The sequence below is a fragment of the Chionomys nivalis genome, chromosome 5 (assembly GCF_950005125.1).
Source record: "Chionomys nivalis chromosome 5, mChiNiv1.1, whole genome shotgun sequence".
NCBI classification, from domain to species: Eukaryota; Metazoa; Chordata; class Mammalia; order Rodentia; family Cricetidae; genus Chionomys; species Chionomys nivalis.
This window is the reverse complement of record NC_080090.1, coordinates 51,269,106-51,290,596: the sequence shown is the minus strand read 5'-3', so window position 1 is coordinate 51,290,596 and position 21,491 is coordinate 51,269,106. Positions and strand designations below refer to the sequence as shown.

At 45.7% G+C, this 21,491-nt stretch overlaps 1 protein-coding gene across 3 annotated transcripts in view; it reads left to right on the top strand.

The window, feature by feature from the left end:
- The first annotated feature begins 3,608 nt into the window (after positions 1-3,608).
- Abhd6 (abhydrolase domain containing 6, acylglycerol lipase) overlaps positions 3,609-21,491 on the top strand; it is a 47,197-nt gene continuing 29,314 nt past the window's right edge. The window contains exons 1-2 of one of the 3 annotated variants that reach the window (XM_057770931.1): positions 3,610-3,904; positions 16,267-16,327. The gene's annotated coding sequence lies outside the window, so the exon portion shown is untranslated. Of the gene's footprint in view, positions 3,914-16,266; positions 16,328-21,491 lie in introns of all 3 variants that reach the window. The other 2 variants (XM_057770930.1, XM_057770932.1) reach the window with 2 other exon arrangements.

Here is a 21,491-nt window from a genome sequence, read left to right as displayed (position 1 = left end):
CACTTTCATGTCTCCAGGGATGAGTGGCACAGAACAGGCAAATGTTAATTACCTGTTCCTGCATGCCTCACCAAGCGAGCTCACAGCCTGGGATAGTGAGAGCCACCTAAATGAATACATATACTATAGTGAATTGTGTGTGTGTGTGTGTGTGTGTGTGTGTGTAAGAGAGGGGGAAGGGAGAGCATGAATGCGCATGTGAATGAAGTAACAGGGCAGGTACTGCAAGGCAGTATCATCTGTAGTGCAAATTGAGCAGAGAGTTTAGTGCCTGGCTAACAGGTGCCACACAGATGTACGGGTGGGGGCGCGGGGGGGGCGGCTCATGCAAATGCTTTATAAGACTTGGAATTCGTCCAGCTGGCATCTGGGTACATGTGGGATCTTTTGTGTTTTGTTTTTCTTTTGCAACACTTCCATGTTGAGCATGGCCTTTGTGTGATTCTCTGGTTAAGCAATCTCCATTATTTTTTTTTCTTATAAACAGACTGGGTATTCATTAGTTTTCTTGTTGCTGGGATCAAATACATGACCAGGGACGGCTCAAGGGACATAGAGTTTCTTTGGGCTTGCAATTTGAGGGGTCCCAGAGGATGATAGTGGATACAGGGGAAAGATGGAAGCAGGGGTGAGAGGCAGCTGATCACCTTGCATCTGCGGCCGTGAAACACAGAGAGATGAAGGCCAGTGCTCAGTTCACTTTCTCCTTGATACTGGGTCTGGAACCCCAGAGCGCTGAATGATGCCACTCATACTCACTTCACCTTCCTATCTGGAAAATTCCTCAAAGATATGCCCAAACGTTTGTGTCCTGTGAGATTATATAGATCCAGTCAATTGAGAACAATGTTCATCTTTACAGACCCTAAGACCTTAAGGACAACTAGTGCATCTGGGGTCCACAAGATGACTCAGCAGTCACAGTGCTTACTGCCAAGTCTGATGACCTGGGTTCTAATCTCAGGACTCCTACAATGAAAGAACCAACTCCTATAAGATGTCCTCTGGTTTCCACACACATGCCATAGTGGTGTGTACTTACACACACACACACACACACACACCAATCAAACAGTCTGACTTGTCACCAAGAGAGTACCTAGCATGTGACAAATTTGTAGCAGTGTTTGATAAATTAGTAAATGAATGAATGAATGTTTTGACTCCTCACTGGCTATATGTTGACTCTGGGACCTATCCTGTAATCTCTCTGCAATATGGTGTTTGCAGTGCTTGTGGGGACTACATGGTTTTACTCCCAGTGACCGCAGAACAAACATGCAGTAAGCAGGAGCCACTATAGGCACCATTCATCTCTGACTGATGTTCTTCGGAGTCTAGGACACCTCTCCAGACTTGTGATGGGACAGAGCCTGAGGCGCTCTGTCAAGGGATTTTGAAACTCTTTTGCTAAAGCTGGGGTGAGACCTGACAGCTGATAAGGAGTTTCTGTTCGGCCAGGGGAGAAGAAAATTCTTTGACTGCCCTAGTCACCTGCACCTCAATGGTAGTGTCGAGAGTGTCATAGACTCAGCGGGATTGCAGGTGGGAGAGGCAAGGTGCTGGGGACTTCTTCATTTTTTCCCTACATTCTTGGCTTCACTGTAAGACTGGTGCTAATTAAGGTTTCTTTCTTGTCAGTCATCTTGTGAAGAGTCACCAAGAATGTGATTTGCCTCTAAGGTTCAATTAAGTAAGTATGTCCAGACAATAAAACTGTGAGGGGAAGAGACTGGCTACAGAAACTTCAGGCCTTTGGAGGTCTGAGACCAAAGGGTATGAATTAAAGGAGGAAAAAGGAGGACTAGCCACCCATTTTTAAGTTTTTGTTTGTTTTCGACTTGTTAGGGGTCAAACCCAAGGTCTCATGCTTCTTCTTCTTTTTCTCCTTCTTCTTCTCCTCCTCCTCCTCCTGCTCCTTCTTCCTTTTTCCTTCTGAGACTCACTATATACCCCTAGTTGGCCTGGAACTCATATAGATTCACCCGCCTCTGTAGTGATGAGATTAAAGAAATGTGCCACCAAACCTGTCAGGCCTCAGCCTGTGCCACTCTATCACTGACGTGTGTGTGTCTCAACCCCGTGTATAAACTACTGAGGAGGGAAATTTAAGATATCTTAAAAACAACCGCTTTCAAGCACACACAGTAAAGGTTACAGATGGCTTCAAGGCTAGGTCTTCTAGGAGGTTCTTTGTTCATTGAACTTATTCTTTTATTAACTAAGTCCTGAAATCACCCCCTCGGTATCTGTTTGGTAAATGCTCCCAGACTCCAAGGTTGCAGGGCCTACGGTAAGTGGCCACTGGAGAAGCCAGGGTAGCTCATTTGGGTTCTTTGCCTCTCTGGGTCTGTTGTGAGGCCATTGTGGACAAGCGGGTTGGAAAGGTACTAATATTACTGACTTGGTAGGAAGAAAGAAGGCCACAACAATTTCTCCAGGCCACCAGAAGATGGTGATTTGCCACAGAAGCTGTGGGAACAGTCACCTGAAGTGAGTCAGATGCAGTTCTTGAGGTCCGAGTGATGAGGCAGCCAACATCCGGCATGATGAGGATTCAGCCTGAGCCAGGAATCTTGTCCCAGACTTGGGGGTAAGTTCCAGAAACTGGATAGAAAATTGTTTTGGACAGGAGTGTGCACCAGTGGCTTCAGAGACCTCCACTAGGAAACTAGGGTTTCTTGTCCATTCTTAGAAGCTAAGACATGCTCAGCTTAATCCAGATCTGTTTGCTACGGAGTCTGCTGGAACATGCTAGGGGGCTGCCCTTACAGAGGATGTAAGTGGTCCAGAATCCTGAGGGACACTAGTTCCACCCATGTCTGCAGATAGAGGCAGATAGAGGGTCTAGGATTCTGTGCCGCAGGAAGACTTGTGCTGTGTGAGTATAGGGCCGGGTCTTTTACTTATCTCTATGTGGCCATACTTGTTAAAAGAATGGCTGGGTGTTTTGACTGGAGTTAAGCTTGCAGCACAGCGTGAGCCTAAAGGAATTTAGGGAGGGCTTCCTGGAATGACTTATTTATTTATTGATGTTTTGAGATAGGATTTCTCTGTAGCTTTGGAGCCTGGAGCTGGCTCTTGTAGACCAGGCTGGCCTCGAACTCACAGAGATCCGCCTGCCTTTGCCTCCTGAGTGCTGGGATTAAAGGCATGCGCCACCACCACCACCCGGCTCTGAAATGACATCTTTTCTTAACTGAGACTTTGGAACAGGAAGAGTAGCCAGGCCACACTGTCTTTTGCTTGGCCTTAGAAGGGAAGAAACAACAATATACTTTTCGAAAAGTTTTCTAGATGCTAAACACTAGGGTCTCATCCCTTCATCTCCACCCTATAGTTCAGTAGCCAAGTCTTACTTTGGAATTCCCAAGAGTCTTTATAAACTCTCAGGGTCAAGATCCTGCTTGGATCTTTTTGGTGGGTGAAAGGCTCAGAAACGCTTGGCACACAGTAGATGCTCAGTAAACCAAACAGTGCCCGGTGAACTTTGGCTTCGCCTGGCAACGTGGCAATATTTGCTCCCTAATGTCCGCCCCTGAGCACTCTTTCTGCGAGGAACGATTCAACTCTTCCTCTGGGAACCCACTAGATGCTCGTGCCTTAGGTTCACGGTTGGTGGAGGCAGGCTTCTGGGGAAGGACTGAACTGCCGGGTTTAATGTCTTGAGTTAGGGACACGAATTAGCTCGGGGTAGCGGTCCAGCATACCCCAAACAATACCCGGCTGCTGAGACACAACGCACGGTTCGAGCGGGACGGGTTTTTCTGTCGGAGGACGCGAGCGTGCGCGTTGCGCCTTTAAGGAGACATTGCCAAGCCTATCACTGAGAGCTGGGAGTGCGCAGGTGCGGGGACCTGGGAACGGAGGGCGTTGATCCGGCTGCTGGACCCTGGCCTCTGAGGTCTGTCAGGTGAGCGAGGCGGGAAGTTAAGGTGACTGTGGCTGTGCTCTTAGGAGAGGGATGGCAGCCTCCCACGACCTGGCCATCTGCCCCCATTTTCCGAGGCCAGCCCTTCCACCCCAGCATCGCAAGGGTGAATGCAGATGGGTCCGAGATACAAACCTCCCTTCCTGTTCCATTTTCCCGCTTTCTCTTAAGGTGCGGGCGCGGGGGAGGGGGAGGCCTGAGATGGTCCCAAGCCGGGTCTCCCCACTGGCTGGCTCGCTGCCAGCTTTCTTAAGCTTAGGAATAGAGTGAGGACTGAGTGGGATATGCATCCCATGTCTCTTCTCCCGATCCTCCGTGCTTGCACCAGCCGCGGTGCCTTTCTCCTAGTGCCAAGGTGGGTTTGGTCCTCCACCTCACGCACTCCAACCCTGCTACCTTCTCCGCTCTAGAGCAAGACGACAACTAGCTTTTCTGGTACCGGGGAATCGCGGCACCATTTTTGCGGATTTGTAGTCTCGTCGATAGAAACATTTTAAAGCTCGGGAACCATGTTGCTAGAGTTTGAGAGAAAACTGGGCAAGCAGGCTGTAAATTTCTGTGGCTGGTGGAAGGAGGGAGATGGAGAGGAAAGTCGTGCCCTTTGAGTTAGGGTCAACACAGGCTCAGCAGTGGAAACTCTGCAAGCAACTGTGTGGAGCATCAGGGAGAGATCTGTTCAGAATGTCGGGGACAAGCATGATTAGCTTTTTGAAATAGAGCTCAGAAAAGTGGGCAGACTTAACAGTGAAGATGTGCCAGCAGCTGCCTCTAGGGAGGGGCTTCTGAGCTCTTATCTCGCTAAGTGATAATTATTCCTACCCTTACCTACCACGTCTTTGGGTACGTCGTCCTTGCTGAGAGGCAGTCTCCTGGCTAGGTGATTGACAAGCCCAGTTGGCTCAATTTTTAAAGACCACGCTTTACCGGGAGGAAATGCTTTCTTGGGGGGGGGGGGTCAACAAAGACTACCAGCCTCTAGTTTCCTCCCTTGCATGTGGTACTTGAAATCTTAAAGGAGGGGAATTATGATGCTTCCTGTTCTTTCTTTCTTTCTTTCTTTCTTTCTTTCTTTCTTTTTTCTTTCTTTCTTTCGCTTTTGTTTGTTTTAATTTTTTTTTTTTGAGACAGGATTTCTCCGTGTGCAGCTGACTAGAACTCTCTCCCGAGATCAGGTTGGCCTTGAACTCACAGATGCACCTGCCCAACAAACGTGAGCTTCTCGCCAGGCGGTGGTGGCGCACGCCTTTAATCCCAGCACTTGGGAGGCAGAGGCAGGCGGATCTCTGTGAGTTCGAGACCAGCCTGGTCTACAAGAGCTAGTTCCAGGACAGGCTCCAAAACCACAGAGAAACCCTGTCTCGAAAAACAAAACAAAAACAAAAACAAAAACAAACGTGAGCTTCCTTAAAAAAAAAAATGCGTTGCCAGGGAGACAAGAGGTGGAGCCCAAAGCGCTTGATGGGAGAGGGAGTCCTTTCTTCAAGCCTGTCTGGCTACCTAACACTCCCAAATGACCTAGTTCCCTGTCACCTCTCTTACCATGACCAGACTTCCGTACCTACCCTAAGATTTCTCTCTTTCCGCGAACATCAAATCTCCTTTGAGCTTCTGATGCCTTCGCATGTCCCAATTCCCTCTCCCTTTGGAGAAGCCAGGAAGCTGGTGGTCTAACAACTTCGGCAGCCAGAGAAGAATTTAGCATCCCTGCTTGCAGGGACTGGGGCTCTCTGGTTGCCTTAGAGATGCAGATAATGCTAGCTGCTGGGCTAAGCACACGTGATTTACTCCCACACCCACAGACCTGTGGGGCGGCCACATCAACCTAGTGGGGCTTGGGAGGAGGATCAAACGGCTGTGTGTGCAGGGGATATGTTATTTTGAGCCTTTTTTTTTTTTAAGGTCCCAGGCTCTAGGTCTTTTGCTTGACTCCCTGCTCAGTCGTCCCTCATGGCTGGCTGCCACCAGCTGGTATTAAATACCGAATGTAACTGTAGTAGCTGACAAAGTAAGCAAGTACTCAGTGCCTGATTCTGTCCTAAGCCACTGAGAGAACATTACCCGTAGTACTGTCTTGATTGCCCCACAAGGTGGGTGCCCTGTTGATGTAGTCCTTAGGGGGATGATGTGAGACTTCCAGAAATAGCACCTTCCTGAGACACACTAACTTCGACCTCAGAGATTCTCAGAGTCACTGATTTTTTTTTAAACCCAGTTTTAACAACTTTAAAAAAAAATTTATATGTATGGGTGTTACATTTGGATGTCTGTCTGTGTACTGTGTGCATGCCTGGTACCTGTGGAGGTCAGAAGAGGATATAAAATCCCCTAGGGCTGGGGTTACAGATGTTTGTGAGAAGCCATGTGGATGCTGGGAATTGAACGGGGTTCTGTGTAAGAGCAGCCAGTACTCTTAACTGCTGAGCCATCTGTTCTGCCTCCATGACTAACTTCTTATGAATGCTTTTCTAATAGAGGACATAGAAATGTGGCACCTGTGTTTTTGGTACCAGTTTATTTTTCTAAAGTTGGGCTTTGTGGGTTGGGGATGGGGGATATACAGTGTTAGAGCACTTGCCTGGAATGTGATAGGCGCTGGATTTAATCCCTGCTATAGCTAAATAAGTAAATTAAGTTACTCTGATCATCAGGGAGTTTTTTAATTTTTTTTTAGATTTATTTATTTATTATGTATTCAGTGTTCTGCCTGCATGTATCTCTGCAGGCCAGAAGAGGGCACCAAGTCTCATTACAGATGGTTGTGAGCCACCGTGTGGTTGCTGGGAATTGAACTCAGGACCTTTGGAAGAACAGGCAAAGCTTTTAGCCACTGAGCCATCTCTCCAGCCCCCATCAGGGAGTTTTTAGTGCTCTCCAGGATAGTCTCTCTCTCTCTCTCTCTCTCTCTCTCTCTCTCTCTCTCTCTCTCTCTCTCTCTCTCCCTCTCCCTCTCTCTCTCTCTCCCTCTCCCTCTCCCTCTCCCTCTCTCCCCTCTCCCTCCCTCCCGCTTTCCTTCCCCTCCCTCCCACTGTGTAAGCCAACAAGTAGATTGGTTTGTAAAGTAATTGTGGGCCCGTGGTTTCTGAACCCTGTAACACTGAACCCCATCACTGTAGCACAGCTGGATCGCAGGGAGAAAGGCTCATGTTATAGGGCAGCATATTTGCTTTTGCATTTGGGCCTACATCTCTGCCCTACTTGCTCTGTGGTCTTGGCCGGTTACCTACTCTGTGAGCTTCGGCTTAGAAACTGTTCCTACATGAGAGGAAAGCAGTGATCCTTTGATAAAATGATCTGCAGAGCCCAGAGTGTAGACCACCAGTACTGGGAAGAGCCATGATCACTGACCACTACCTTGAATTACAGAAGCTATATTTAATTACAAATAAACAACTCACACCCTCTACTTGAAAGTGAGTTTGGGCCAAGCAGAATAAACATTTTTTTTTAACTCAGAAAGGCTTCTGAGTTTTTGTCAGCTCTAACCCATTTTCTGCCTTTGCACTAAGAGAGCAAATTAGCCCTCCCTTTCTTGAGCTTTAAAACTGATGGGCTGTGAGCTGCGTGGGGATCTGTATAGGGAGAGTGAATGTTGCCAAACCGTTTGTGCAACTGGAAGCACTTACGCAATTTTTGGCAAGGAGGAAAACCTGTCTTAGAGATGGTCTTGGTTCATAGATTGTTTGGCTGATACAGACCTGTCCCGAGGGAATATGGATCACCTCTGCGTTTGGGAGGAAAAAATGATGAGTGTTTTATCCTGGGAGACTGGTGAGCAGCTGAGAGAATACTCTTTACCAGTTTGTTACTGGTTATTTTGGTGACCAGATCAGTTATTGTGCTCTGATTTCAAAAAGAAGGGCAGAGACCCCTTTAAAAGTCTTTGCGAGCTGGGTGTGGTAGTACAGACATTTAATCCCAGCACTCAGAAGGCGAGGCAGGCAGATCTCTAAATTCAAGGCCAGCCTGGGCTACAGTGAGTTCTAGGACAGCTAAGGCTACACAGAAACCCTGCTTCAAAAAACAAAAATGAAAAACAAAAGAATTAAGTTTGCAATATACCTAGAAGCAAGGTCTACACGTTGTTTGTTTGTTTTTGCAGTGGGAGGGGTACTGGTATGGATGCTGAACCTAACTAAGGTCTTGTACACGTTAGGTAGATTCTCTACCACTGAGCTACATGCCCACCTTTAAAAAATGTTAAGAATTATTGCATGTTTATTTGTGCATATCTGTACATGCACAGCACAGCACACAAGTGAGGTCAACTTTCAAGAGTTGGCTCCCTTCCCCCTCGTGGGTCCCAGGAATTGAGCTCAGGTTGTCAAAGTTTGGTGTCAGTTCAGATAGATACTGAACTATCTCTCCAGAACACAGAACACCTCCCCCCCCACCACTACCACATGTTGCTATTTTAAAAACTGGTTTAAATGTGTTTCAGATATGGCCAACAGCTGTGTGAGGCGGGCCTTCATGGGCAGTCCCAAGGGGCAGCACTGCGTAAACTCGATAAGAACTCGAGAAAGCTGCCTGTTGGTGGCAGTACTTTTCTTTCTGCTAAACTGTCTACAGACCAAGAAATGGGATGCACAGAGGACATGTCACAGTGAGGAAGGAGCATCAGAAATCTTCTCACACTTGTTTTGGCTGCACCACTGGCTTTTTCCATTGCCATGGGGGTGGGGTTGGCAGAAGAAATGTTACAGTGCATTCTGTGTACACTTAGAGCCGCTGGTGGGGAGGGCTCCGCTATAGCTCAGGGGTAAACTTCTTGCCTGGCTTTTGAACTTGCTTAGTATTTAGATTATCTACCCTGGGGGGAAAAGGCTCTGGGACACTTATATCCATTTTGTGCAGGAAATGTGGTTCTGTTATGTTTGCTTAGCATGCTGGAAGCCCTGGGCTCCATCCAGCGCCACAGAAACTAGGCGTGGTGGTACATGCCTGTAATCCCAGCTCTGGTGAAGCAGTGAAGGCCATCCTTGGCTGCATAGCAAGCTTGAGGCCGGTCTGAGTTCTACAGCACAACCAACCAGCCAAGCAGCAAGGGTTTTAAAAACAGTGCTGTGCCAACACTCCACTCCTGAGCCAACTGAATCAGGGAGATTCTGACATGGAACCAGGCTTTAAGAGTCTGAAAACTGGGTTTGGAACCCTTAAAAATGGAAGACATTATTTCTGGGTAACTTTTGTGCATAATTCCAAGTTCCTCACTGAGTTTCTATGGTGATGGGATGGGGATAGAAGTCTCAGCCAGGGTAACTTTATCCCCCCTGGAGTTGTCAATTTTGTTTTGTTTTGAGACCTTTTCTGCTTCTCACAGCTTGTGAAGAGCTTGAGCAGGTGAAGGCCAGGGATGCTGAAGGCAGGACAGCCAACATTGCTCATCTGGCCCCCATTGCCACTTACTAAGAATCCTGACATGGGCTTGCTTCTCATGACATGAAAGTGCTTCTTGCTGTTGAGTGTAACTGTCTCTTCACAGAAGAGCACGGTGCTGTCGGGAGCCCTGTGCGTCAGGTAGTTATCGCTGTTATGGCTGCATGGGCTTGCTTGGCCGGGTGGCCTCTGCAGTACCAAAGCGGAGCACTCAGTCCTGGAAGGGGTGAACCAAGGTCCCTAACTGCTGTAGGTTGGGATCCTCCTCTTGTTAAGTAATTGGCTAGAATAGCAGCAGTTTTTGCCTGGGAGTTTTCCAGAAGCCTGGGCTGTTGGCCAGGGAGGTTTGCTTTGTCATGTACCCAGGTTAGGAGTCCAGGGCTGCACACTTGAGGACTGGACACTAAGCTAAACCTGAGTGTGTAGGACTACAGCACAGACCCTTTTATATAGCTTAAGCAGTTGGACAGTCCCTGAGCAGGGCAGGACATGGCAGGGGTAAAGGTGTGGTGTGTGGCAGGGCTGTCTGACTACTGGGCCCGAGGCTGGTCTTCCCTGCTGTGCAGAGGGACTTCCAGTATGTGCCAGTCATTCCTTTGAACCTTCTCTGACATCATGTCATCTCCACACTAAAGTTCTGAAGAGAATCAGTTCAAAGCCCAGTGGCTGGTTAGTGGCAGAGCAGAGATTTGAACCCAGGATACTGAAGCACAAACCTGAACCTTAGAGGAGCACATGCAGACAGGGGGTACAGTGCTGATGGACATAACCTATGGGTGAGCCAGGGCTTAAAAGACAGAAGAGCAAGTGTGCCAAAGCCCTAGAGACGTGGAAGGATCTGGTGTGTCCACGGCTTGTGGAATAGTCCGTGAAAGTGGCGGACAGGTGGTGAGTGATTGAAAAGAATGACTCCTGAGAGATGAGCCTTGCTCCGGATGCTAAAGGCCCTTGCGAACCAAGGAGCAGAGGAAAAGAAAGCAATGTGACCCTCTGGGTCTCAGCTGCCCCACTGATCTGCAACCTCTAGCAAAGGTTCTGACAGTAATGTTCATTGTGTTGGTAGTCATAGGGTGGAGGGAGGGTGTAGCCTATGTTGACACTGCTATGCAGCCCTATGGGCCCGTGGCTCCTCCACGAAAGGCAAGTCTGGTGGCTGCAGGGACTTCTTTCTTCTGCATCTGAGAGTGGGCTGTGTCTTGACTTTGTGGTATATACTGTTTGGAATTTACCAGGTGTCCACCAAGGGCACGGCACAGTGGGTCTTAAGTGTTTTCGATAAGTCAAAGGCCATGATCTGGTTCATTTAGAAGTTTTGGGGGGAGGGAGAATGAGTGAGGTGAACTGGGGGCACAGAGGAAACCCTAGCTGAGGATCTAACTTCCTTCTTCTACCAGAAAGAGCCACAAAGGAGATTTAATACCGTCGGGTGGTAGAGAGAGGGGCCAGTGGAGAAGAAGAGAAAGCCAGTGTGGCGCAGTCCTCAGAAGGAGTTGTTCTCATATCTCAGTCAACCAAAGGGTCCAGCCTGGAGATGGGAGGTAGAAGTTCTCATGCCAAGAAAATCCTCACTAATGGATTCATGAACATGCAATACGACGGCCCATTGTGTCACATCCCCTGCTGTTTTCCACGCTGGTGGACAGGCAAGCTCCAGGAGCACCTGTGATTTGTTCTGTGTCTTCCCTGCCTTAGATTTTTGTAAGTGTTAGATAGACAGGGGACTGTACAATCACCACTCTTAGCGGAGAGGCAGGATTTCATGAAATCAAAACAAGTGATGCCCGAGAGCCTCCTGGCTGATGTGTTGAGACAGCAGCAGAATGGGGTATTTTTAGATGTGTCAACAGTTCAAGACAAGGGATAAGCACCCCTTCAGGGGATAGAGACAGGAAAATTAGAGGATTGAGGGACCCTTGAGAAATGAGACTGAGATACTTCTGCAAAAAAAAAAAAAAGGCCGGGCGGTGGCGCACGCCTTTAATCCCAGCACTCGGGAGGCAGAGGCAGGCGGATCTCTGTGAGTTCGAGGCCAGCCTGGTCTACAAAGGGAGTTCCAGGACAGGCTCCAAAGCTACAAAGAAACCCTGTCTCGAAAAAAAAAAAAAAGCCTCTTGGTAACACCATGGTAACCAGACCCTTCATGCTACTAACAATCTACGGTTCCTTATTCTTTGTTCTAGGAATTAGCACAGGGTTGTAAGTTGTAATTAAAACAATTTGGGGGGTGGTTTCAAGACAGAGTTTCTCTGTGTAGCCTTGACTATCTTGGAACTAACTCTGTAGACCAGGCTGGCCTCGAACTCACAGAGATCCACCTGCCTCTGCCTCCCGAGTGCTGGGATTAAAGGTGTGTGTTACCACTGCCACCTTGTGTTACCACCGTCTCTAAAACACAAATTTTATTTAGTGTTTGTTACTCCTTTTGTGTCTGTGTTTGAGATAGGATCTCAAGTATCCCAGGTTGGCCTCAAACTTCCTTTGTAGCTGAAGATGACCTTGGTCTTCCTACCCTCCAGGCTGTGGTTGCAGAAGGTGCGGTCTTACACAATGCAGGGGATGGAACCCAGAGCTTTATGTGTGCTGAGCTACATCCTAGCCCCTTGCTTAAACAAACACTTCAAGTTTCCTACGGAAGAGTATACAAGTTCCCAGCAGCAAACTTGTGTTTGTCGCATCTTAGCTTTTTTAAATTAGTATACAAAGTAACAGTTCATCATTTTCAAGCATACTTTGTTTTGGTTGTTTTCCCTTTCTTTCTCTTATCTCCCTCTCCCTCCTGGCTTGTTACATTGCATGTGTTCTGTTACTCTGTTTACTGCCCTTTCCTTAATACCTCTTTTTCCTCCCCTCATTCCCTAATAGTTATACATAGATAAGAACTAGAACCTAGGATCTGCATATGAGAAAGGCTATGTGGCCTTTGGTCTTTGTCTTTCTGAACCTAGTTCTTAATGTAGTGTTTTCCAGCACTATCTGCCAACTACGAAATTTTAAGTGTGGTTCTGTCTTGTGTCTTTCTTCTTCTTCTTCTTCTTCTTCTTCTTCTTCTTCTTCTTCTTCTTCTTCTTCTTCTTCTTCTTCTTCTTCTTCTTCTTCTTCTTCTTCCGTCTTCTTCTTTTCCTGCTCCTTCTCCTTTTCCTTCGCCTTCTTCCTCTCCTACCCCTCTCTTTGACAAGAATCTCTTCTTGTAGCCCAGACTGTCCTTCAACATGATCCTCCTGCCTCAGCCTCCTGAATGCTGGCAAGCACCACAAGGTCTAGTTTTTATGTTGTGCTTTTGTGTGTGTGTGTGTTTATTATGTTACTGAGACTTCCTCTGGGTAGGAGATTTTGGCTAGAAAGAGGGTAGACTAGACTTTGTGCCCTCCAAACCTTGCCACTGTTTATTTTGACAGGGCTCTTCTCTGTGAAGTTGGCTTTGTTCCTACAATCAGAAATACTTTTGACTGGCCGTACCCCCTTTGCTGAAGACAAACCTCTTTAAACTCCCAGCTCTTTGAGAGCAAGTTTGGGCAATAGGAGAATGTTTTAGATGCTCAGTTTCCATTCTAGGCCTCTATCATAGCACACATGGGGCTATTTTGATTTCCTTTTAGTCCAGTAGAAAATGCTTGCCGATATGATGCTCTCTCTGGCACTCTCCCTTGAGGGAGGATGAAAGCTTGTAGTGTGATCCCCAGACCCTGGAGCTCGGGTACCACATGAGGAGCTGGTCAAGTGGCATTAGACTTCTGTTTTAGACAGATGGAGAGACTGGTTTGGATTTCAGTGGTTTTGTCTTATTTCAAACATGATTTCTAGGAGGTGGTTATCATGGATTATCACAGCTCAAGAGTCTGATGTTTCTCATGAACTGGGCCTTGCCAGGACATGAACTTTGTCTTCTTAGACAATAAGGGTCTTGAAAACTGTGCCACAGATGCACAAGCCCCCTTCTAGCTAAGTTCCTGGTTGTTCTGTCTAATTGGTCCTGTCCCTGTTGGTCGGATCTCCAGGGTTAGGTGGTAAGACTTTCTGTTCCTACTTGGTCCTCTGCCCATGGGCACCGCCCAGCAGACTGAGCTGTCTTGTCCACAGTGTTACTAGAGTGACAGAATTGGGAGAGCAGCTGTGTCTCGACCACTTCTTGAACAAGAACCCCCAGGGAAAACAGTCACTGGTGTTTTATGAACTTTCTCATCAGCCCTTTCTGAACCACAAGGAGATAGGAAGTCATAGCTTAACCTTGGATGTGTGGTTACAGGTTGGAAAGACCTTATCAGTGTCTATCTTGGAGTACTGGACCTCGAGCATTAAAGACTAAAGTTCCCGCTGGTGTGTACTTAACCTCTGCACTGTTACATAGGTCAGGAGGTGTGCCCCCCGAATATTATCTTAATGTAGGCATTCTGATTATGTGCCTAATGTACAGAGATAGATTTTCATCCTAACAGTACTTGAATTTATATTTCTTCATCTCTACTCCCAGCCTTCCAGTTTCTCTTCCCAGACCCAGCCATTATTTCCAGAACCATTTTATATATATATATATATATATATATATATATATATATATATATATACAAGCATATGATATATGTTTCTCTTTCTCTCTTCAATTTAGAAGTCTTATTTTATCTACTGTCTGTTTTGATTTTGCTTGTTTATTTTTTTAAAGACTGAGCTGCTATACAGCTCATACTAGCCTTGAACTCCCAATCTTCCCACTTCAGTTTTCTTGCTTGCTTTCTTCCTTCCTTTTTTTACCCCCAAGACAGGGTCTCTTTATGTAGCCATGACCATCCTATAACTTGATCTATAGAGCAGACTGGCCTTGAACTTGGAGATCTGCTTGCCTCTGCCTCTGCCTCCCAAGGGCTAGGATTAAAGGAGTACACCACCACAGGCCCAGAATCTGCTTCTGTTTTCTAAGTGATGGAATTATCCATGTGTACCACATTCCTGGCTGCTCTACAGTCTTCTATTCTTTTTCTTTTCTTTTCTTTAAAATTAACAATATACCTTATTGTTCATTACCCATTGGGACAAATGGGACTGCCTCAGTATTTTAAAATGTATTTATTTTTATGTGTATGAGAGTGTTGCCTGCATGTATACATGTGAACCATGTGTGTGTCTGATGCCCATGGAAGACAGCAGAGAGTATCTGATCTGGTGAAACTTGAGTTACAGTTGTGAGCCCCCATGTGAGTTCTGGAAACTGAACCCTGGTCCTCTGCAAAGAGGCAACTGCTCTCTCCAGTCCCAAATAAATGTAATTTTTAAAAGACAAGATCTAAGTACCACTGCTGGCTTGGAAATCACTGTGTAGACCAGGCTGGTTTCTTACTTAAAGAGATCCACCTACCTCTGCTATCCAAGTGCTGAAATTAAAGACATACATCACCTTGCGTAGTTGTGTGCCCCATTATTTTAATGTCTGATAATTTTAATTTGCACTTAATGGCTCTATTGAATCTTTTGTTGTTGTTGCTTTGTTTTGTTTTTCAAGACATGGTTTCTCTGTGTAGCCCTGGCTGTTCTGAAACTCATTCTGTAGACCAGGCTGGCCTCGAACTCAGAGATCCACTTGCCTCTGCCTCCCAAGTGCTAAGATTAAAGTCATGTACCACAGCTGTTCAGCTGTAGTCTTTTAAAAAGTTATGCCAGTGTTTATTCACCAGATCCCATGAAAAAGGGGGCATATGATTGCTTCCAGTCTTTCCTTATAGTATATTGTAAAAATAACCTTGTATCAAGATTTTGTATATATTCAATAGAAAATAAGGGTGAACTCCTAAAAGAAAAGGGGCATTGTTAGGTCAAGGGAAGGGACACCTTACATTGCCAGAGGTTTTGACAAGTTGCTATCCATGGAGTTTGTTGATGAGTGTGCAAACTGGTCCAGGATGTGAGAGCATCTGTTTCTACACATCCTCACCGCATAGTCCATGGCTTCTTGGGTTTTTACTGGTTTTGCTGGTGATGAGTGAGAACCTTAACCCAAGGACTTAGTCTTAGTCTTATTGTAAATGAGATGAGCGTCTTTTCGTGGGTTTAAGGGCTGTTTCTATTTTCTTCCTGGGGCCTTATCCAGGTCACTTACCCACTCACTTGTTGTTCTTGGTCTATGGGGACTTTTTATGCTCTAAGGAGGTTGTCTGTTGTGTGATATCTGTTGGCAAGTTTTGATTTTGTTTATGAAATCTCTTTCCAAGTGGACTTCAAAAGCAATTTCATGCAGTCAACTTATTATTCTTGTAATACTGATATAATTTATTTTAGTGAAGTGTTTTGTTATGGCCTCTGTGGTTTATGTGTCTTAGAGTGACCTTCCCCATGGGGACATTTTCAAGTTGTTGTGATTTCTTCTAGACCTTTCTTGATTCTGTTTTTCATGTTTAACGCTAACTTGCCTGGAATACTTTTGGGTCGAGTGGCCTAACTTTCCTGTTCCATCTCCTCACACTTTGCTGTGAAGTTTTTGCCAGCCCCCTTCTGTCCTTGTAGCCCAGTTTTTGAGCATTTAGCAACCGTGTTCACTGGCTACTCCTGTAGCAGGATTTCCTTCCTGTACCCACTAGTTAGTTTTCTTTTTTCATTTCTTCCCAAATATAGCATTTAACTAAGCCCTCGTTCAGATGAGGAACAAGAATCTAGATCTTTATTTGAAGGTCTTTGTTAAGCTTTGTGCCCCAAGCATGCCTGCTTCTGTCTGTTTGACCTCTCCTGCTGGTGACAATCAATCCATCTTGACCTATCACCTGCTTTCATCTTAGACCTTTTAGCCCTACCCTCTGTGCACTTTGGCCTACTAATTGGGGAGGTGGCTTGAGCTAGAGGCGGACAATAAAGCTGCAGGAAATGAGCATTTTCCGTGTGCTGAGAGCCCTCTGCTCCACCACAGCCAGATTTGGCTGGCTACCAACACATTCCTTATATGATTTAATGCTTTGTCATTTTATTTCTTGTGATTACAGAATCTCATTTTCAACTCCTGCCAAAGCCAGTAACGTTGGGAAAGAGTCTGCTCCTTAAAGAGTAAGTGTACATTTTTAATATATTAGATTATCTAAAACAGGAGCAGGCTTTCCTGAGGCTGGGCCCCTCTGAAGTCCTGTCCCAGGCCACCTGTGCTGAGTAGGCTTAGGTCAGTGTATGGGGCAAGGATTGTTATGGTAAAGATAGGTGGGAAGGGATTAGTACTTAGGGCAAGGATTGTTATGGTAAAGGTAAAATGCTGCAGGTTCCCCAAGGGGCACAGCAGCAGAAATGCTATAGGTCCCAAAGCAGAGGCAGTGGGCAGCAGGCCATGAGACCACGCCGCAGGTTCCCGTGTGGTGGCAAAGCAGCAGGCAGTGGGTACCGAGACCATGGCAGGCCATGAAGGCAGCCTGGTCCTAGTCAGGGAGCCCCCCGAGTGGCTTGCCTGCAGGCCACAAGGGGCAGTGAGTCCCAAGCAGGGAGCTGCGTGGGGTGAGAGACTGAGATGGTTAGACATGACACAAGACCATGCTGCAGGTCTCCAAAGGCATCTGGTCCTGGGCAGGGAGCCACACGGAGGGTGAGAGACAGAGACATGGATGGGCAAGCCATGCAGAGTGAAGTTGGATATTTATTTAGTGGGAAGAGGAAAAGGGGGAAGAGCAGAGAGAGAGAGAAAAACAGAGAAGGAGAGAAGTGGGGAGAAGGGAGAGACAGAAGCTGCCTCTGAGGGGGGAGGGCAGGGGGTGGTGGAAGGAAGGGACTCAGGCTGGAAGCTGAAGATCAGCAGATCAGCTTGCCTCAGCAGACATGGGAGGGAGTGGGTGTGGCTTATCTCTTAAAGGGACAGGACAGACCATCACAAGGATCTTCATAACTCCAGTATACAGTCCAAAAGTCTGTCCCGTTTTCAAAGACCATCAAGGAACAGGGCTCTGATATAAAGTATATCTAGAAGGCAAGGCCACAGAGGAATGACAGTATTCTGCTGTGAAATGCATCACTGGAACCAGTCCTAGAGGCAGGGAAGAGTGAGTTTATCAGTTAGCTATCGGGTAGCAGTACCTGAAGGGGACACAGTAGGAGGTAATATGGTCAGGAGTGGGGCAGGAAGTTAGTTGGTTGGGGTATAAGAAGACATGGGGTGAGTTAGCACTGGGAAGTTGAACTGGGACGATATGGGTGGTTTTTATTTCATCTGGTGGGTGTTTGATCAGCTCAGCCCAGTTCTTGTCTTGAACTGAGATGAGTCCTCCAGGAGCTGGTGTTGGAAGGATGGTTGATGTGTTGGGACAGCATTTACAGAAAGGGAGCCGGGAGAAACAAGGACCTGGTTCCAAGGGAGCACGTCTGACTGATTGACAGTTCTATGTCTGATGTGGATTGCTCTTCCACTAAATACTAAACCAAACTGACCTAATTGATTGCTTGCAAGGGGCCATCTCACTGTGACTCCCAGTGCCATGTGGTCCTGTGTGGGTGTGACTCCTGGTGCCATGCAGTCCTGTGTGGGTGTGACTCCCAGTGCCGTGTGGTCCCATATCAGTACTCCTATCTACATGTGGCTATTGAGTGCTTGAAAGGCAGCTGTTGTAATTAAGAAGTGAACTTTGGATTTTACTAAATTAGTCAATTATTTAAATTTATGGTACTGAACATTGAACTTAGGGATTCATATGTGCTAGGCAAGCACTCTGTCGCAGAACTGTATCTCCAGAAGTTACTTAGGTTTAAACATCAGTATTTAGACTTAGACAGTTGACCTGAGTGCCAGTATCTTTCACCAATATGCACCTGGTGTATTGAACAAGTGGGAAGAGTGGAAGTTATGTAGAATTGAGGAGGCTACGTGGATGGAGGAACTGTCAGTAAAAGTCAGTGACTCAGAAGAAACAGGAAGAAATATGTTTGAGGCATCGTGAGACCTTAGTGTCATAGGTGGTCAGGCAGGCAGTAGAAAAATCTAGAAGGAAATCCTGTCACATACCTTGGTATTTCTAATTCCTGTAGGAGAGAGTAGTCGAGAGTGGAGGTGAGGAGAGCATTACAAGAATAACGGGGGAGTGGGTCACGTAAAATGCCTCTACAGTTATCCAGGGAACAATTGAGGAGAGCACACTGGGGTACCCCAGCCAGGCATGCTCAGCCATGGCTCACTTCAACAGCTTTGCTGTTGAAGCCTCAAGTTACAGAGCAGGAATGAACTGAACCACAGTTGAGGAGATAAGATGACCACAAAGAAAGTGGAAGAGAGCAACCAGGGCTGTTTAACTGTTGATCTTCAGTGATAGTTTTGAAGAATCAGATTCTTTTCAGGAACTAGTTCAGAAACATGGCACTTTTCTTTCTCTGTATTTCTTTCTTTATAGTGTTTTAGTCTCCAGCACCACCATTACCATACCCACAAGCCTTCCAAATTCGACCTACTCTACCACTGACCCATGTCCCCATGTCCAGCAAAACAAAACCCACCAAATTTATTTTGAGAAAAGATCTTGCTAAGCTGCCCAGACTGGCCTAGAATTTGCTACTTCAACTAGTGATCCTCCTGTCTTGCCTCCCAAGGAGCTGGAATTATGCATGAGACATAGCTAAAATTAATACTTTTCAGGACTAGAGAGATGGCTCAGTGCTTAAGAGTACTTATTGCTCTTGCAGAAGACCCAGGTTCCATTCCCTGCACCCACATGGTGACTCAAAGCCATCTGTAGCTCAAATTCCAGGGAATCTAACCCCCCTTTTCTGGCCTCAGTAAGCACTGCATCCATGTGGTACACAAGCATGCAAGATGCCCATACACACAAAATAAAAATAACAGTATTTTTCTAGTGCTAAACTTTATGGGGATAATTTTTATGTTGTATAACTAAAGAAACATAAACAGCATGTTGCAGAAGGGAGCCACTTGTTCGTCCTAGCCACCTGTTGACTGAGGTTTTCTGTCCTGCCCGTTTCCCGCAATCGTTAAGTCCCAAAGAAATCACACAGAGGTCTACATTAGTTAAAAACTGTTTGGCCCATTAGCTCAGGCTTCTTATTAACTCTTATAACTTATATTAGCCCATTACTCTAATATATGTTAGCCACATGGCTCAGTACCTTTTTTAGTGAGGTAGTCACGTCTTGCTTCTTCTATAGATGGATCAGGACTGCAGAGGAATGGGCTTCCTTCTTCCCAGAATTCTCCTGTTCTCATTGACCCGCCTCTACTTCCTATCTGGTTGTCCTGCTTATACTTCCTGCCTGGCTACTGGTCAGTCAGTGTTTATTTAAAATATAATTGACAGAATATAGACAGTTGTCCCATACCAGATGCCCAGAACCAAAATAAGCACACAGAAACTATATTAATTAAAACACTGCTTGGCCCATTAGCTCTAGCTTCTTTTTTAATATATACATTTTTTATTGATATTTACTGAGCTCTACATTTTTCTCTGCTCCCCTCCCTGCCTCTCACCTTCCCCCTGCAATCTTCCCCCAATGTTCCCATGCTCCCAATTTACTCAGGTAATCTTGTCTTTTTATACTTTCTACTTCCCATGTAGATTAGATCTATGTAAGTCTCTCTTAGTGTCCTCATTGTTGTCTAAGTTCTCTGGGATTGTGGTTTGTAGGCTGGCTTTCTTTGTTTTATGTTTAAAAACCACCTATGAGTGAGTACATGTGATAATTGTCTTTCTGAGTCTGGGTTACCTCACTCAAAATAATGTTTTCTAGCTCCATCCATTTGGCTGCAAAATTCAAGCTGTCGTTATTTTTTTCTGCTGTGTAGTACTCTATTGTGTAAATGTACCACATTTTTTCTTATCCGTTCTTCAGTCAAGGGGCATTTAGGTTGTTTCCAGGTTCTGGCTATGACAAACAAAGCTGCTATGAACATATTTGAGCACATGTCCTTGTGGCACGATGGAGCATCTTTTGGATATAGACCCAAAAGTGGTATTACTGGGTCTTGAGAAAGGTTGTTTCCTAACCTTCTGAGAAATTGCCACACTGACATCCAAAGGGGTTGTACCAGCTTGCATTCCCATCAGCAATAAAGAATTGTGAATTGTTCCCTTTTCCCCACAACCTCTCCAGCATAAGTTGTCATCAGTGTTTTTGATCTTGGCCATTTTTACAGGTGTAGATGGAATCTCAGAGTTATTTTGATTTGCATTTCTCTGATGACTAAGGATGTTGAACATTTTCTTAAGTATCTTTCAGCCATTTTAGATTCCTCTGTTGAGAGTTCTCTGTTTAGGTCTGTATGTGATCTTTTGGTGTCCAGTTTTTTGAGTTCTTTATATATTTTGGAGATCAGACCTCTGTCTGATGTAGGGTTAGTGAAGATCTTTTCCCATTGTATAGACTGTCTTGTTGACCATGTCCTTTGCTTTATAGAAGCTTTTCGGTTTTAGGAGGTCCAATTTATTCATTGTTTCTTTCAGTGTCTGTGCTGCTAGGGTTATATTTAGGAAGTGGTTTCCTGTGCCAATGTGTTAAACTGTACTTCCCACTTTCTCTTCTATAAGGTTCAGTGTAGCTGACTTTATATTGAGGTCTTCGATCCATTTGGACTTGAGTTTTGTGCATGGTGATAGATATGGGTCTATTTTCATTCTTCTACATGTTTTTTTTTTTTTTTTTTTTTGGTTTTTCGAGACAGGGTTTCTCTGTGGTTTTGGAGCCTGTCCTGGAACTAGCTCTTGTAGACCAGGCTGGTCTCGAACTCACAGAGATCCACCTGCCTCTGCCTCCCGAGTGCTGGGATTAAAGGCGTGCGCCACCACTGCCCGGCTCTTCTACATGTTGATATCCAGTTATGCCAGTACCACTTGTTAAATATGCTTTCTTTTTTCCATTTGATATTTTTTGCTTCTTTATCAAAGATCAGGTGTTCGAAGATGTGTGGATTGACATCCGGGTGTTCTATTTGGTTCTTATGCCAATACCAGCTGTTTTCAGTAATGTAGCTCTGTAGTAGAGTTTGAAGTCAGGGATGGTGATGCCTCCAGAAATTCTTTTATTGTACAGGATTGTTTTGGCTATCCTGAGTTTTTTGCTTTTCCATATGAAGTTGAGTACTGTTCTTTTGAGGTCTTTGAAGAATTTTGCTGGGATTTTAATGGACATTACCTTGAATTTGTAGCTTTAGCTTCTTATTGGCTAACTCTTATATTAATTCAACCCATTTCTATTAATCTGTATATCGCCACGTGGCAGTGGCTTACCGACA